Source organism: Triticum dicoccoides, chromosome 5A (assembly GCF_002162155.2).
Source record: "Triticum dicoccoides isolate Atlit2015 ecotype Zavitan chromosome 5A, WEW_v2.0, whole genome shotgun sequence".
NCBI classification, from domain to species: domain Eukaryota; kingdom Viridiplantae; phylum Streptophyta; class Magnoliopsida; order Poales; family Poaceae; genus Triticum; species Triticum dicoccoides.
In genome coordinates, this window is record NC_041388.1 from 307,922,955 (window position 1) to 307,937,750 (window position 14,796).

Below are 14,796 nucleotides of genomic sequence, written 5' to 3' on the forward strand. Positions count from 1 at the left end.
CACCACAAGCCCAAATTGATTGCCTCCAGGATGAGCGAAAACAAGAACCTAGTTCTATTTGCCACCAAACGTGAGATGAGAGAAGTGTGTGAGAACCCATCTAGTGTCCTACACTACGTCCTCGTGTGCAAGGACAATACACCACAAACTAACACTTCTCACACTCTTCCTCTAGTGTTGTCTTCTCTTTTGCAGGAATTTCAAGATGTTTTCCCCGATGAGCTACCTCCGGGACTACCTCCACTACGAGGCATTGAGCACCGCATCGACCTCATCCCCGGAGCACCGCTTCCGAACAAAGCTCCCTACCGCGTCAACCCCGAAGAAACCAAAGAAATCCAAAGGCAAGTAAAGCATCTCATAGACCATGGACATGTGCGTGAAAGTTTGAGCCCTTGTGCCGTCCCGGTCATTCTTGTGCCAAAACGTGACGGTAGTTTTCGCATGTGCTCCGATTGTAGACCTATCAATGCTATCACCGTTCGTTATAGGTATCACATTCCACGCCTAGATGATATGCTAGATGAGCTTAGTGGTGCCACTATATTTTCCAAAATTGATCTTAAGAGTGGTTACTATCAAATCCGCATACAAGAGGGTGATGAATGGAAACCCGCATTCAAAACCAAGTTGGTTTGTATGAGTGGTTAGTCATGCCTATGGGTCTCTCGGAAGCACCGAGCACTTTTATGCGCCTTATGAATCATGTCTTTCGCCCTTACATTGGTATATTTGTTGTGGTTTACTTCGATGACATTCTTGTGTTTAGCAAATCTATCAAAGAGCATGTCACCCATGTCCGCACCGTTTGGCAAACTCTTAGAAAAGAGCGTCTCTATGCTAATATGGAGAAATGCCTTTTTGGTGTTGATAAGCTCGTTTTCTTGGGTTTTGTGGTCTCTTCTAAGGTTGTTCATGTAGATGAGTCCAAGATCAATGCTATTAAGACTTGGCCGCAACCAACCAACTTGCATCAAGTGCGTAGTTTTCTTGGTCTTGCGGGTTTCTATCGTCGCTTTGTGAAGGATTTTAGCACCATTGCTTCACCTTTGCATGCTTTGAGAAAGAAGAATGCGCCTTTTGTTTGGGGACCATCCCAAGATATCGCATTCAATGAGCTTAAGAATTTGCTTACTCATGCTCCCGTGCTTGCTTTACCCAACTTCGACAAGCCTTTTGAGATTCATTGCGATGCTAGCGGTAATGGCATAGGAGGTGTGTTAACACAAGAGAAGCGCCCCATAGCTTACTTTAGTGAGAAACTTTCCGGAGCGCAACTCAAGTATCCCATCTATGACAAAGAGCTATATGCTTTAGTCCGCGTTTTACATGAATGGGAACATTACCTTCGTCCCCATGAGTTTATCATTCATACCGATCATGAGACTCTCAAGTATCTCAAGGGTCAAACTAAGTTGAACAAGCGTCATGCTAAATGGAGTGAATTCATTGAGTCTTTTCCCTATGTCATCAAGTACATCAAGGGTAAAGAAAACATCGTAGCGGATGCTCTTTCCCGCATATGCATGCTAGTCACGCAACTTGAGTTAGATGTCATTGGCTTCGAGCATATCAAAGAATTGTATGCGCATGATGAAACTTTTGCCACTCCTTATGCCAAGTGTTTGTCAAATACATCATGGGAACGATATTACATCAAAGACGGCTATCTTATGAGAGCTAACAAACTTTGCATCCCCAAGTCGTCCCTTCGTTTGTTGCTTTTGCAGGAATCACATGGAGGAGGCTTAATGGGACATTTCGGACGCGACAAGACGTTCGCCACGCTCTCGAAGAGCTACTTTTGGCCAAAGATGTTTCGGGACGTCAATCGCTTCACCAACCGATGTTCGACATGCCGCAAAGCTAAGTCCAAAGCTCAATTTCATGGCCTCTATATGCCGCTACCGATTCCATACGAACCATGGGAAGACATTAGCATGGACTTTGTACTTGGTTTGCCTAGAACTCGCAATGGGAAAGATTCCATATTTGTCGTTGTGGACCGTTTCTCAAAAATGGCACATTTTATTCCTTGTCACAAGATAGACGATGCTTCACATGTTGCTAATCTCTTTTGTAGGGAAATATTGCGTCTCCATGGTGTGCCAAAGACAATTGTCTCAGGCCGCGACGTCAAGTTCCTTAGCTACTTTTGGAAGACCCTATGCGCCAAGCTCGGAATCAAGCTACTCTTCTCCACGGCGTACCATCCTCAAACCGACGGCCAAACGGAGGTGACAAACCGCACACTCTCCGCTCTACTTCGAGTACTCATCAAGAAGAACATCAAGGAGTGGGAGGAGTGCCTACCTATCGCCGAGTTCGCCTACAACCGAGCAAGACACTCAACAACCGGCAAGTCGCCTTTTGAGGTCGTTTATGGATTCAACCCATTGTCACCATTGGACATTCTTCCTCTACCACTCCAAGATCGCATCAATTTGGACGCAAGTGCGCGTGTGACACATCTCAAGAAGATGCATGAAGATACAAGAAACACCATCGAGTGCCAAGTTCAACGCCTTGCGACCAAGCTCAACTTCAACAAGCAACCTATGGTCTTCAACATTGGTGATCGAGTGTGGCTACACCTTCGCAAGGACCGCTTCCCACAAGAACGCAAATCCAAGCTCCCACCATGAGCGGATGGACCCTTCAAGGTGCTTGCACGCTACAACGACAACGCTTACAAGATCGACCTCCCACACGACAAGTACAATGTGAGCGACATCTTGAACGTCAAAGATCTCTCTCCCTTCCATGGTGATGAAGATTTTGATCCATGGACGGATCTTCCCCAAGGGAGGGGAGATGATGTGGAGCATCCCAAGGTCATCCCCATGGACCTACCATCGTCTCATCAAGTGCCTACCGGACCCATGACTCGATCACGTGCAAGAGCCCTTGAAACCGAGGTGACATCTCTCCTCTCACAATTCCACTTCGATGCACATGAAGCATGGCTACTACCTCATATGGATACTTTGTGCATACTCAGGTACAATGGAGAAGCTAAGGAGCAAGGACAAGAAGAAGAGGAAGATGGACGAGAAGACGGAGAAGAAGAAGGGCTGCAGGAAAAGTCCTAGCCACCGGACGACCGGCCGGGACCGGATGTCCGGCGCCTGAAGCGTCAGCCAAGCCCCAGCGAGCGGACGTCCGGTCCAGACCGGACGACCGGTGCCCCTGCACCCGAGGCCAATGAGCGGACGTCCGGCCCCGACGGGACGACCGGCGCTACCGCACCCGAGCCAACATCAGCGGAAGCTCGGAGCCTCCGGACGTCCGGCACCCCCATCATAGAACAGAACCAGCAGACGACCGGAGGACACCGTACGTCCGGCAGCTCCTGAGACACCAGACGACCGGTCCCCAGCGGACGTCCGGTACCTGTCTGCGCACAGTGTTCGGCCCCGAGGCCCATGTACCCCTTCACTTCGCCCCCTTTTGCACTTAGACTATAAATAGACCCCCCATCCATCCTAGCTAGGGCTAGCATTGGTTTAGCTCATACTTAGAGATAGAGCTTCGCTCATCCACATCGGATCTACTCCTCGTGAGAGACTGTGGCCTCTTCGGAGAAGATCCACCTTGGATTCAAGACCCCTTTACGGGAAGATCCCCTTGTGGATTCAAGACCTCCTCACGGAGAAGAACCGGTTACCGTGTATCATCCCTAGTTGTCCGTGGATTCGTGTATCGTCCTATGTACTCGAGGATCTAGCCCATGTGTGACTTATTCATGTCGGTTTAGTGTTTTCCTCTTGTTTTTTCCTTCCATTCTTCCTCGTGTTCTTCGTGATTTCCCCGGGATCCGCTCCTTTCGTGAAAGATCGGGCGATTAGGGTCTCTACCCTACATCACCTTTGGATCGACAAAACCTTCCGGTTGTATCATATACAACTCTTCTTCCAGAAATCCATTTAGGAATGCAATTTTGAGATCCATCTGCCAAATTTCATAATCATAAAATGTGGCAATCACTAACATGATTCGGACAGACTTAAGCATCGTTACGGGTGAGAAGGTCTCATCGTAGTCAATCCCTTGAACTTGTCGAAACCCTTTCGCAACAAGTCGAGCTTTGTAGACAGTAACATTACCGTCAGCGTTAGTCTTCTTCTTGAAGATCCATTTATTCTCAATTGCTTGCCGATCATTGGGCAAGTCAACCAAAGTCCATACTTTGTTCTCATACATGGATCCCATCTCAGATTTCATGGCTTCAAGCCATTTTGCGGAATCTGGGCTCACCATCGCTTCTTCATAGTTCGTAGGTTCATCATGATCTAGTAGCATGACTTCCAGAACAGGATTACCGTACCACTCTGGCACGGATCTTACTCTGGTTGATCTATGAGGTTCAGTAATAACTTGATCTGAAGTTTCATGATCATCATCATTAACTTCCTCACTAATTGGTATAGTCGTCACAGGAACCGGTTTCTGTGATGAGCTACTTTCCAGTAAGGGAGCAGGTACGGTTACCTCATCAAGTTCCACTTTCCTCCCACTCACTTCTTTCGAGAGAAACTCCTTCTCTAGAAAGGATCCATTCTTAGCAAAGAATGTCTTGCCTTCGGATCTGTGATAGAAGGTGTACCCAACAGTCTCCTTTGGGTATCCTATGAAGACACATTTCTCCGATTTGGGTTCGAGCTTATCAGGTTGAAGCTTTTTCACATAAGCATCGCAGCCCCAAACTTTAAGAAATGACAACTTTGGTTTCTTGCCAAACCACAGTTCATAAGGCGTCGTCTCAACGGATTTCAATGGTGCCCTATTTAACGTGAATGCGGCCATCTCTAAAGCATAACCCAAAACGATAGCGGTAAATCAGTAAGAGACATCATAGATCGCACCATATCTAGTAAAGTACGATTACGACGTTCGGACACACCATTATGCTGTGGTGTTCCGGGTGGCGTGAGTTGCGAAACTATTCCGCTTTGTTTCAAATGTAGACCAAACTCGTAACTCAAATATTCTCCTCCACGATCAGATCGTAGAAACTTTATTTTTTTGTTACGATGATTTTCAACTTCACTCTGAAATTCTTTGAACTTTTCAAATGTTTCAGACTTATGTTTCATCAAGTAGATATACCCATATCTGCTTAAATCATCTATGAAGGTGAGAAAATAACGATATCCGCCACGAGCCTCAACATTCATCGGACCACATACATCTGTATGTATGATTTCCAACAAATCTGTTGCTCTCTCCACAGTACCGGAGAACAGTGTTTTAGTCATCTTGCCCATGAGGCATGGTTCGCAAGTACCAAGTGATTCATAATCAAGTGGTTCCAAAAGTCCATCAGTATGGAGTTTCTTCATGCGCTTTACACCGATATGACCTAAACGGCAGTGCCACAAATAAGTTGCACTATCATTATCAACTCTGCATCTTTTGGCTTCAACATTATGAATATGTGTATCACTACTATCGAGATTCATAAAAAATAGACCACTCTTCAAGGGTGCATGACCATAAAAGATATTACTCATATAAATAGAACAACCATTATTCTCTGATTTGAATGAATAACCGTCTCGCATCAAACAAGATCCAGATATAATGTTCATGCTCAACGCTGGCACCAAATAACAATTATTTAGGTCTAAAACTAATCCCGAAGGTAGATGTAGAGGTAGCGTGCCGACCGCGATCACATCGACTTTGGAACCATTTCCCACGCGCATCGTCACCTCGTCCTTGGCCAGTGTTCGCTTAATCCGTACTCCCTGTTTCGAGTTGCAAATATTAGCAACGGAACCAGTATCAAATACCCAGGTGCTACTTCGAGCTCTAGTAAGGTACACATCAATAACATGTATATCACATATACCTTTGTTCACCTTGCCATCCTTCTTATCCGCCAAATACTTGGGGCAGTTCCGCTTCCAGTGACCAGTCTGCTTGCAGTAGAAGCACTCAGTTTCAGGCTTAGGTCCAGACTTGGGTTTCTTCTCCTGAGCAGCAACTTGTTTGCTGTTCTTCTTGAAGTTCCCCTTCTTCTTCCCTTTGCCCTTTTTCTTGAAACTGGCGGTCTTATTGACCATCAACACTTGATGCTCCTTCTTGATTTCTACCTCTGCAGCCTTTAGCATTGCGAAGAGCTCGGGAATCGTCTTATCCATCCCTTGCATGTTATAGTTCATCACGAAGCTCTTGTAGCTTGGTGGCAGTGATTGAAGAACTCTGTCAATGACACTATCAACAGGAAGATTAACTCCCAGTTGAGTCAAGTGATTATGATACCCAGACATTTTGAGTATATGTTCACTGACAGAACTATTCTCCTCCATCTTGCAGCTATAGAACTTATTGGAGACTTCATATCTCTCAATCCGGGCATTTGCTTGAAATATTAACTTCAACTCCTGGAACATCTCATATGCTCCATGACGTTCAAAACGTCGTTGAAGTCCCGATTCTAAGCCGTAAAGCATGGCACAGTGAACTATTGAGTAGTCATCAGCTTTGCTCTGCCAGATGTTCATAACATCTGGTGTTGCTCCTGCAGCAGGCCTGGCACCCAGCGGTGCTTCCAGGACGTTATTCTTCTGTGCAACAATGAGGATAATCCTCAAGTTACGGACCCAGTTCGTGTAATTGCTACCATCATCTTTCAACTTTGCTTTCTCAAGGAATGCATTAAAATTCAACGGAACAACAACACGGGCCATCTATCTACAATCAAACATAGACAAGCAAAATACTATCAGGTACTAAGTTCATGATAAATTTAAGTTCAATTAATCATATTACTTAAGAACTCCCACTTAGAAAGACATCCCTCTAATCTTCTAAGTGATCACGTGATCCAAATCAACTAAACCATAACCGATCATCACGTGAAATGGAGTAGCTTTCAATGGTGAACATCAATATGTTGATCATATCTACTATATGATTCACGCTCGACCTTTCGGTCTTAGTGTTCCGAGGCCATATCTGCATATGCTAGGCTCGTCAAGTTTAACCTGAGTATTCTGCATGTGCAAAAACTAGCGTGCGCCCGTTGTAGATGGACATAGAGCTTATCACACCCGATCATCACGTGGTGTCTGGGCACGACGAACTTTGGCAACGGTGCATACTCAGGGAGAACACTTTTATCTTGAAATTTAGTGAGAGATCATCTTATAATGCTACCGTCAATCAAAGCAAGATAAGATGCATAAAAGATAAACATCACATGCAATCAATATAAGTGATATGATATGGCCATCATCATCTTGTGCTTGTGATCTCCATCTCCGAAGCACCTTCATGATCACCATCGTCACCGGCACGACACCTTGTTCTCCATCGTAGCATCGTTGTCGTCTCGCCAATCTTATGCTTCCACGACTATCGCTACCGCTTATTGATAAAGTAAAGCATTACAGGGCGATTGCATTGCATACAATAAAGCGACAACCATATGGCTCCTGCCAGTTCCCGATAACTCGGTTACAAAACATGATCATCTCATACAATAAAATTTAGCATCATGTCTTGACCATATCACATCACAACACGCCCTGCAAAAACAAGTTAGATGTTCTCTACTTTGTTGTTGCAAGTTTTACGTGGCTGCTACGGGCTTAGCAAGAACCGTTCTTACCTACGCATCAAAACCACAACGATAGTTTGTCAAGTTGATGTTGTTTTAACCTTCACAAGGACCGGGCGTAGCCACACTTGGTTCAACTAAAGTTGGAGAAACTGACACCCGCCAGCCACCTATGTGCAAAGCACGTCGGTAGAACCAGTCTCGCGTAAGCGTACGCGTAATGTCGGTCCGGGCCGCTTCATCCAACAATATCGCCGAACCAAAGTATGACATGATGGTAAGCAGTATGACTTATATCGCCCATAACTCACTTGTGTTCTACTCGTGCATATAACATCAACGCATAAAATCAGGCTCTGATACCACTGTTGGGGAACGTAGTAATTTCAAAAAAATTCCTACACACACGCAAGATCATGGTGATGCATCGCAACGAGAGGGGAGAGTGTTGTGTACGTACCCTCAAGACCGAAAGCGGAAGCGTTAGCACAACGCAGTTGATGTAGTCGTACGTCTTCACGATCCGACTGATCCAAGTACCGAACGCACGGCACCTCCGAGTTCAGCACACGTTCATCTCGATGACGTCCTGCGAACTCCAATCTAGTAGAGCTTCACCAGAGAGTTCCGTCAGCACGACGGCGTGGTGACGATGATGATGTTCTACCGTCGCAGGGCTTCGCCTAAGCATCGCTACGATATGATCGAGGTGGATTATGGTGGAAGGGGGCACCGCACACGGCTAAGAGATCAAGAGATCAATTGTTGTGTCTATGGGGTGCCCCCTTGGCCACGTATATAAAGGAGTGGAGGAGGAGGGGGCCGGCCAAGAGGAGGAGGCGCGCCCAAGGGGGGCAATCCTACTCCAAGTAGGTTTTGCCCCCCTTTCCTATTCCAACTAGGAGAAGGGGGAAGGAGGAGGTGGAGAGAAGGAAGGAGAAGGGGGGCCGCGCCCCCTTCCCTTTCCCAATTCGGATTGGGGCAAGGGGGGCTGCGCGCCACCTCCTGCTGCCTCTCCTCTTCCACTACTTTGGGCCCATGAGGCCCAATAACCCCCCGGGGGGGTTCCGGTCACCCCCCGGTACTCCGGTATATATCCGATAACTCCCGGAACCATTCCGGTGTCCGAATATAGTCGTCCAATATATCAATCTTCATGTCTCGACCATTTCGAGAATCCTCGTCATGTTCGTGATCACATCCTGGACTCCGAACAACCTTCGGTACATCAAAACTCATAAACTCATAATATAACCGGCATCGAAACGTTAAGCGTGCGGACCCTACGGGTTCGAGAACTATGTAGACATGACCGAGACATGTCTCCGGTCAATAACCAATAGCGGAACCTAGATGCTCATATTGTCTCCCACATATTCTACGAAGATCTTTATCGGTCAGACCGCATAACAACATACGTTGTTCCCTTTGTCATTGGTATGTTAATTTCCCGAGATTCGATCGTCCGTATCTCAATAACTAGTTCAATCTCGTTACCGGCAAGTCTCTTTACTTGTTCCATAATACATCATTCCGCAACTAACTCATTTAGTTGCAATGCTTGCAAGGCTTAAGTGATGTGCATTACCGAGAGGGCCCAGAGATACCTCTCCGACAATCGGAGTGACAAATCCTAATCTCGAAGTACGCCAACCCAACAAGTACCTTTGGAGACACCTGTAGAGCACCTTTATAATCACCCAGTTACGTTGTGACGTTTGGTAGCACACAAAGTGTTCCTCCGGTAAATGGGAGTTGCATAATCTCATAGTCATAGGAACATGTATAAGTTATGAAGAAAGCAATAGCAACAAACTAAATGATCAAGTGCTAAGCTAACGGAATGGGTCAAGTCAATCATATCATTCTCCTAATGATGTGATCCCGTTAATCAAATGACAACTCATGTCTATGGTTAGGAAACATAACCATCTTCGATCAACGAGCTAGTCAAGTAGAGGCATACTAGTGACACTCTGTTTGTCTATGTATTCACACATGTATTATGTTTCCGGTTAATACAATTCTAACATGAATAATAAATATCTATCATGATATAAGGAAATAAATAATAACTTTATTATTGCCTCTAGGGCATATTTCCTTCACTACGATCCTGGATTCAGCGGCTATGGGATCGCTTAGCTTCAGGCTAGGGAGAGATCCCTGCTCGGCTCGCCGGTGCTGGCAGCGATGGTGCCCGCGGGTGTCGTTTTCCTACATGGAGGCGCTGCCAAGGCCTTCTTCAGCTGTGCCCCTCTTCGAGCTAGGGGAAACCCTAGGTCCTTGTCTCTCGGACCGGATAGTGATCGAGCCTCGGCGTCGTTCTCCTTCTTGAAGGCACTATCTTGCTCGCTCGAGGTGTCTCCGGTTTTGGCTCGGACGATGTTGTAGTTCTCGTTGGTTTGGCAGCGCCGCTCTTGGCTCGGGTCTGGTAGGTTTAGCTACGATGTATCTTCTGTTTGGGCCGAGCATCCTTTGTCTCTCTGCTCCGGGCACCATTTTTACGCGTGTTTGCATTCGTGTCATGTGTTGTACCCCTGTACTGATTCTTTTTCTATCAATGGAATGATATGCAAGCTTTGTGTAGTTTAGAAAAGAGAACACTTAGGGCGTGTTTGGTTGTCATCTACCAATTTGCCCGCATTGCATGCTTGTACTCACGGGCGGAGCTAGAAATTTTGTGAAGCCTGGGCAAAGTTTGAGCCTAACTGTATAATCTGACATTCAAATCTGGTGGTTGAACCAACTTTTTTTCTTGATAGCGCCTTTTTCAGGTAGGGACCAAAAGAACTGGTTTTTGAAAAATCTCAAAACTTTTGCCTTTTTTGGCCCGAAAATACTTAAACAAATTTTGAATTCAAATTCATTTATCAGCAAAATATATAGTATTTTACCTTATCCAAATCTCCTTGTGTTCTAGCAGTCAACATTTTTTTGAAGCCTGAACCGTAGAACAATAGTTCTACGGTATTATATTAAATAAAACAGTATGTACAAGCAACAAAAAAAGAGGAAATAAAAGCTAGCCAATACCAAGTCTGGGCAACATATAAGAAATTAGAGGTTTGCTTCAATCCAGTCTCTAATCTTACTGCTTTACTAGGTTTAGCTCTATAAACTGCCGCCATGAGAGTGTCTTTCAAGTAGAATTCCCAGGTCCTCAGGTGTGGTGCGGCATTCCTAAAATTTTGTCATTTCGGACTAGCCAAATGCTCCAACAGCTTGCCAAAATGATATCAAGAGCTATAGCACAAGGAAATGCTTCCATTCTGATGCAAATCTCATCCAAACTGGAGATGCCCCGGGGCCGGTGCGGAAGAACCTTATTCCAACAAGACCAAGCAAAACCGCAATCCCAAAAAATATGTAGTGACGTCTCTTTCATATGTTCATCACAAAGGGCACAGTTATAGTCTTCCAGGTACATGGATCTCCTTTTCCAAAGATTCCTTGAGTTAACTCTGTCATATAGTAACAACCAAAAGAAGAATTTGTGCCTCGGTTGGGTAGCTGATTTCCACAGGGCTTTGAACACTTGATGGCAACTGCTGGGACCTATCAAGCTTTTGTACATCTTAGTGACTGAAAAACCTTGATTTGTCCCAAGGGAGCTCCACTTATCTCTGCCTTGAAATTGACTTCTATCTAGAAGTTGATTCTGAATCTGCAGGAGCTATTGGTATGCTTGTGCTGACAGAGGTAATTGAAAGATCTCTTCAAGGTTTGATAGGTCCAGGATTTGAAGCAACGACATGTCTATGTTTATTCAGTAGGATGCCAGCTGGGAGTGGCTGCATTGCAATTCTGGACCTGCCCATTTATCTTTCCAAAAAGCAATGGTACTCCCAGAGCCAGCCTCACATAAAGAGTGCTCTTTATAAATAGGAAGCAGTTTGAGGATATCTCTCCACCAGAAGGACCCCACTGCTCTGCCATCAGGAAGTTGCTGAGTGTAATAAGATTCCCAAATTATCTTTACCCAAGGTATGTCCTCTCTGTTCATGAATTTATGTAAATACTTCAGCAGTAGGGCTTGATTATGAGTTTCAATATTAAGGACACCCAGACCCCCATGTGATTTGGGAAGACATGCTTTGTCCCAGGCAATCATGGCCATACCTCTCTCCTGTGACCCAAATTTCCTCCAAAGGCAGTGTTTTAAGTAGGAGTTGATCTGATGGATTACTGACTTTGGTATCATGAGAGTGGACATGAAGAAGGTAGGCATACTGGAGAAGACAGATTTGACCAATGTGAGCTTATCTCCAGTAGATAGTAAGGTGCTACAACCTGACAGTCTGGAGGCAATTCTTGAGCAGAGGGGAGTAATCCTCAACTCTGGGTTTAGTCAAGCCCAATGGAAAACCCAAATAAGGCAGAGGGAAATTACCAATTTGTCAACCCAAAAGATGGGAGAGCTCTTGCATCTTGAGGACAGGGGTGTTGATTGAGATCAGAGTGGATTTATCATAGTTGACCTTTAAACCACTGTAAGCAGCATAGTGGAGCAAAAGGTTCTTCACATGTTGTAACTGAACAGGTGAGGCAGGTAGCACCAGAAGAGTATCATCTGCATATTGTATCACACGGAAGGTGGTGCATGATTGGTGTTGTAGAGGAGCTTGAATAATCTGATGTGCTAAGGCTTCATTCAGCATGGATTGCAATAAGTCTGCAGCTAGCACAAAAATAAGAGGGGATAGAGGATCTCGTTGTCTGACACCTTGCTTACAAAGGAATTGCTTGCCTGGCACCCCATTAAGCAGCACTGAAGAGTAACCAGTGGAATAGATTTTCCTGATCCAGTTGATCCACTTGCTGCCAAAACCTCTTGCTGACAGAATATCAAATATGGTGTTGTGATTCAAGAGGTCAAAAGCCTTTTCAAAATCTAACTTTAAGAGCACAATCTCCTGTTTAGACTGATGACATTGATGAGTGTATTCATATGCCCAGGCAAGGCAATCTTGAATGCATCTGTTATTAAGGAATCCATATTGATTTTCATGAACCATGTTCAACATTAACTTCTGCAGTCTGTTTGCCAATAACTTGGTGATGATCTTTAAAGTGCAGTTAAGCAAGGAGATAGGTCGAAAGTCCCCAGGGGTGATGGCAGATTCTTTTTTAGGGATCAAAGTGATAAAGGAGTAGTTAATACTCTAAATGTCTGCCTTCCCTTGAAATAAATCAAATATAAGTCTGTAGAAATCAGGAGCAAGGATGTCCCAACAGTGTTGCAGGAAAGCAGCATTGAAGCCATGAGGGCCTAGAGATTTATCAGCAGGTAACTTTTTAACCACATCATCAATTTCTGCAGTAGTAAATGGAGATTCTAGGTCCTGCATGTTTGAAGTTTGTGGAACCAGATGATGAAGCTGAAGTGGGTTGACTGCCTCAGAAGAAATGCCCAATCTGTTTTTGAATGCTCTATAAAGAACATTAGCCTTAGCCTGGTGCTCCTGCACTTCTGCACCAGATTCATCCAGGAGTACTGCAATGAAGTTATTTCTACGCTTGATAGTTGCTTTGGCTTGAAAAAACTTGGAGTTTGCTTCACCAAATTGAATGTTTCTAATAGTTGCCCTCTGCTTCCAATAAATTTTCTGGAAGTGCAAAGTTTGCTCAAGGTGCGCTTTAAGAATGTCTCTTCCCCATTTTTCTTCAGCCGACAGGTCTCTGAATTCCTCTAAATGATCAAAGAACAAAATGACCGCATTAGAATTGTTGATGGTTGTTTTTAGGTCAGATAGACCCCTAGACCAATTTTGAGCCCTTTCCTTAATCTTTTAAATTTGGCAGCTATAATCTTTGCACTATCAGTCTCTTGGACAGGTAGTTCCCAAATGTCTTTAACCACATTTTTGAAATCAGCATGTTCCAACTAGTAGTTTTCAAATCTAAAAATCTTGGATTTGGGGATAGAAGTTCCAATCTTTATGACACAGGGTGTATGATCTGATGTGGTTTTGGCCAGAGCAGTAGCCATTGTGTCAGGGTAAGTAAGAGCCCAAGTTTCAGAAGTGAACAACCAGTCAATTTTCTCCAAGAGTGGGGCATCTTGCTCCAGGTGAACTCTCTACCTTTAAGTGGGATCTCAACCAATGCTAGCTTACTAATTGCATCATTAAACTGCATCATATCTTGAAAATTTCCACCCCATTTGTTCTTGTTAGATGGATACCTCATATAATTGAAATCTCCTATGACCAGCCAGTCCATATCATCAGCTATCTGAAAATCTTGAAACCAATTGAGAAACTCCACTCGTTTATCTGATTGACAAGGGCCATAAATATTGGTAAGAGCCCATTTGTTCCCATTAAGTTTAGAAGTAAACTCAATGGTTAAGGAGAAATCATTTCTGTGGATAGTCTGTCCTGTGAATAACTGGTCGTTCCAAATTGTGATGAGACCTCCAGAAGCACCTACTGATGGCAGAAAGTCAAATTTGCATAGTTTTCTCGGGCAGAATTGCTTGATGTAAGAGCTATCGAAAGATTCCCTTTTAGTTTCTTGCAAAGTGAGAACCGAGCAGTCAGATTCAGAGATTTTATTTGCAATCGCCTACCATTTCTTATCATCATTAATGCCTCTAATATTCCAATTTAAAACACTCTAGTTTTGGTTCATTTAGGGAGGAAGTGAAATAGAAACAACACAGGACTTTACTGCTGAAACTCGGGCACAGATGAAAAGCAGTACACAGTTCATAACTAGCAAGTGTCTTACAACTGTTCAACATCATGTTCACAGATAGCAAAATACTCCTCTTGCAATACAAAAAGGAGTCATAATCCATGGAAAACAGGAACATTAAAGGGATCCATGACTAGCAGCCTCAGCTCTTGGAGCTGCTCTTCTCTTTATTCTCCTTCAGGCTGTGCTTCGAGACAGCAGCTTGTTTCCCTGTCTTCAGTTTCTTAGCACCCTCAGTTTGAGGTGCGCTCTGCCCTTCAAAGATATTGGCCTTGCAAAAGGAAGAAACCAGGTTTTTAACCACTTTGGTAGACGCTGGAGGTGGTTCAGCATGGCAAGGTAAACAATTTTTGTCCATACAAGTTTTCTTTCTAAAACCTTGGTGTAATTCCAAAAATCTATGACTTCTCCTTACCTCTGTTTCAACTAGAGGCCACTTATCCTTCCTCTTCTTGACAATGTGCACAGCAGAGGTGGAGGAGGCCGAAGTGCCCACCATAGATGTAACACTAGTTGGAGTAGCAATC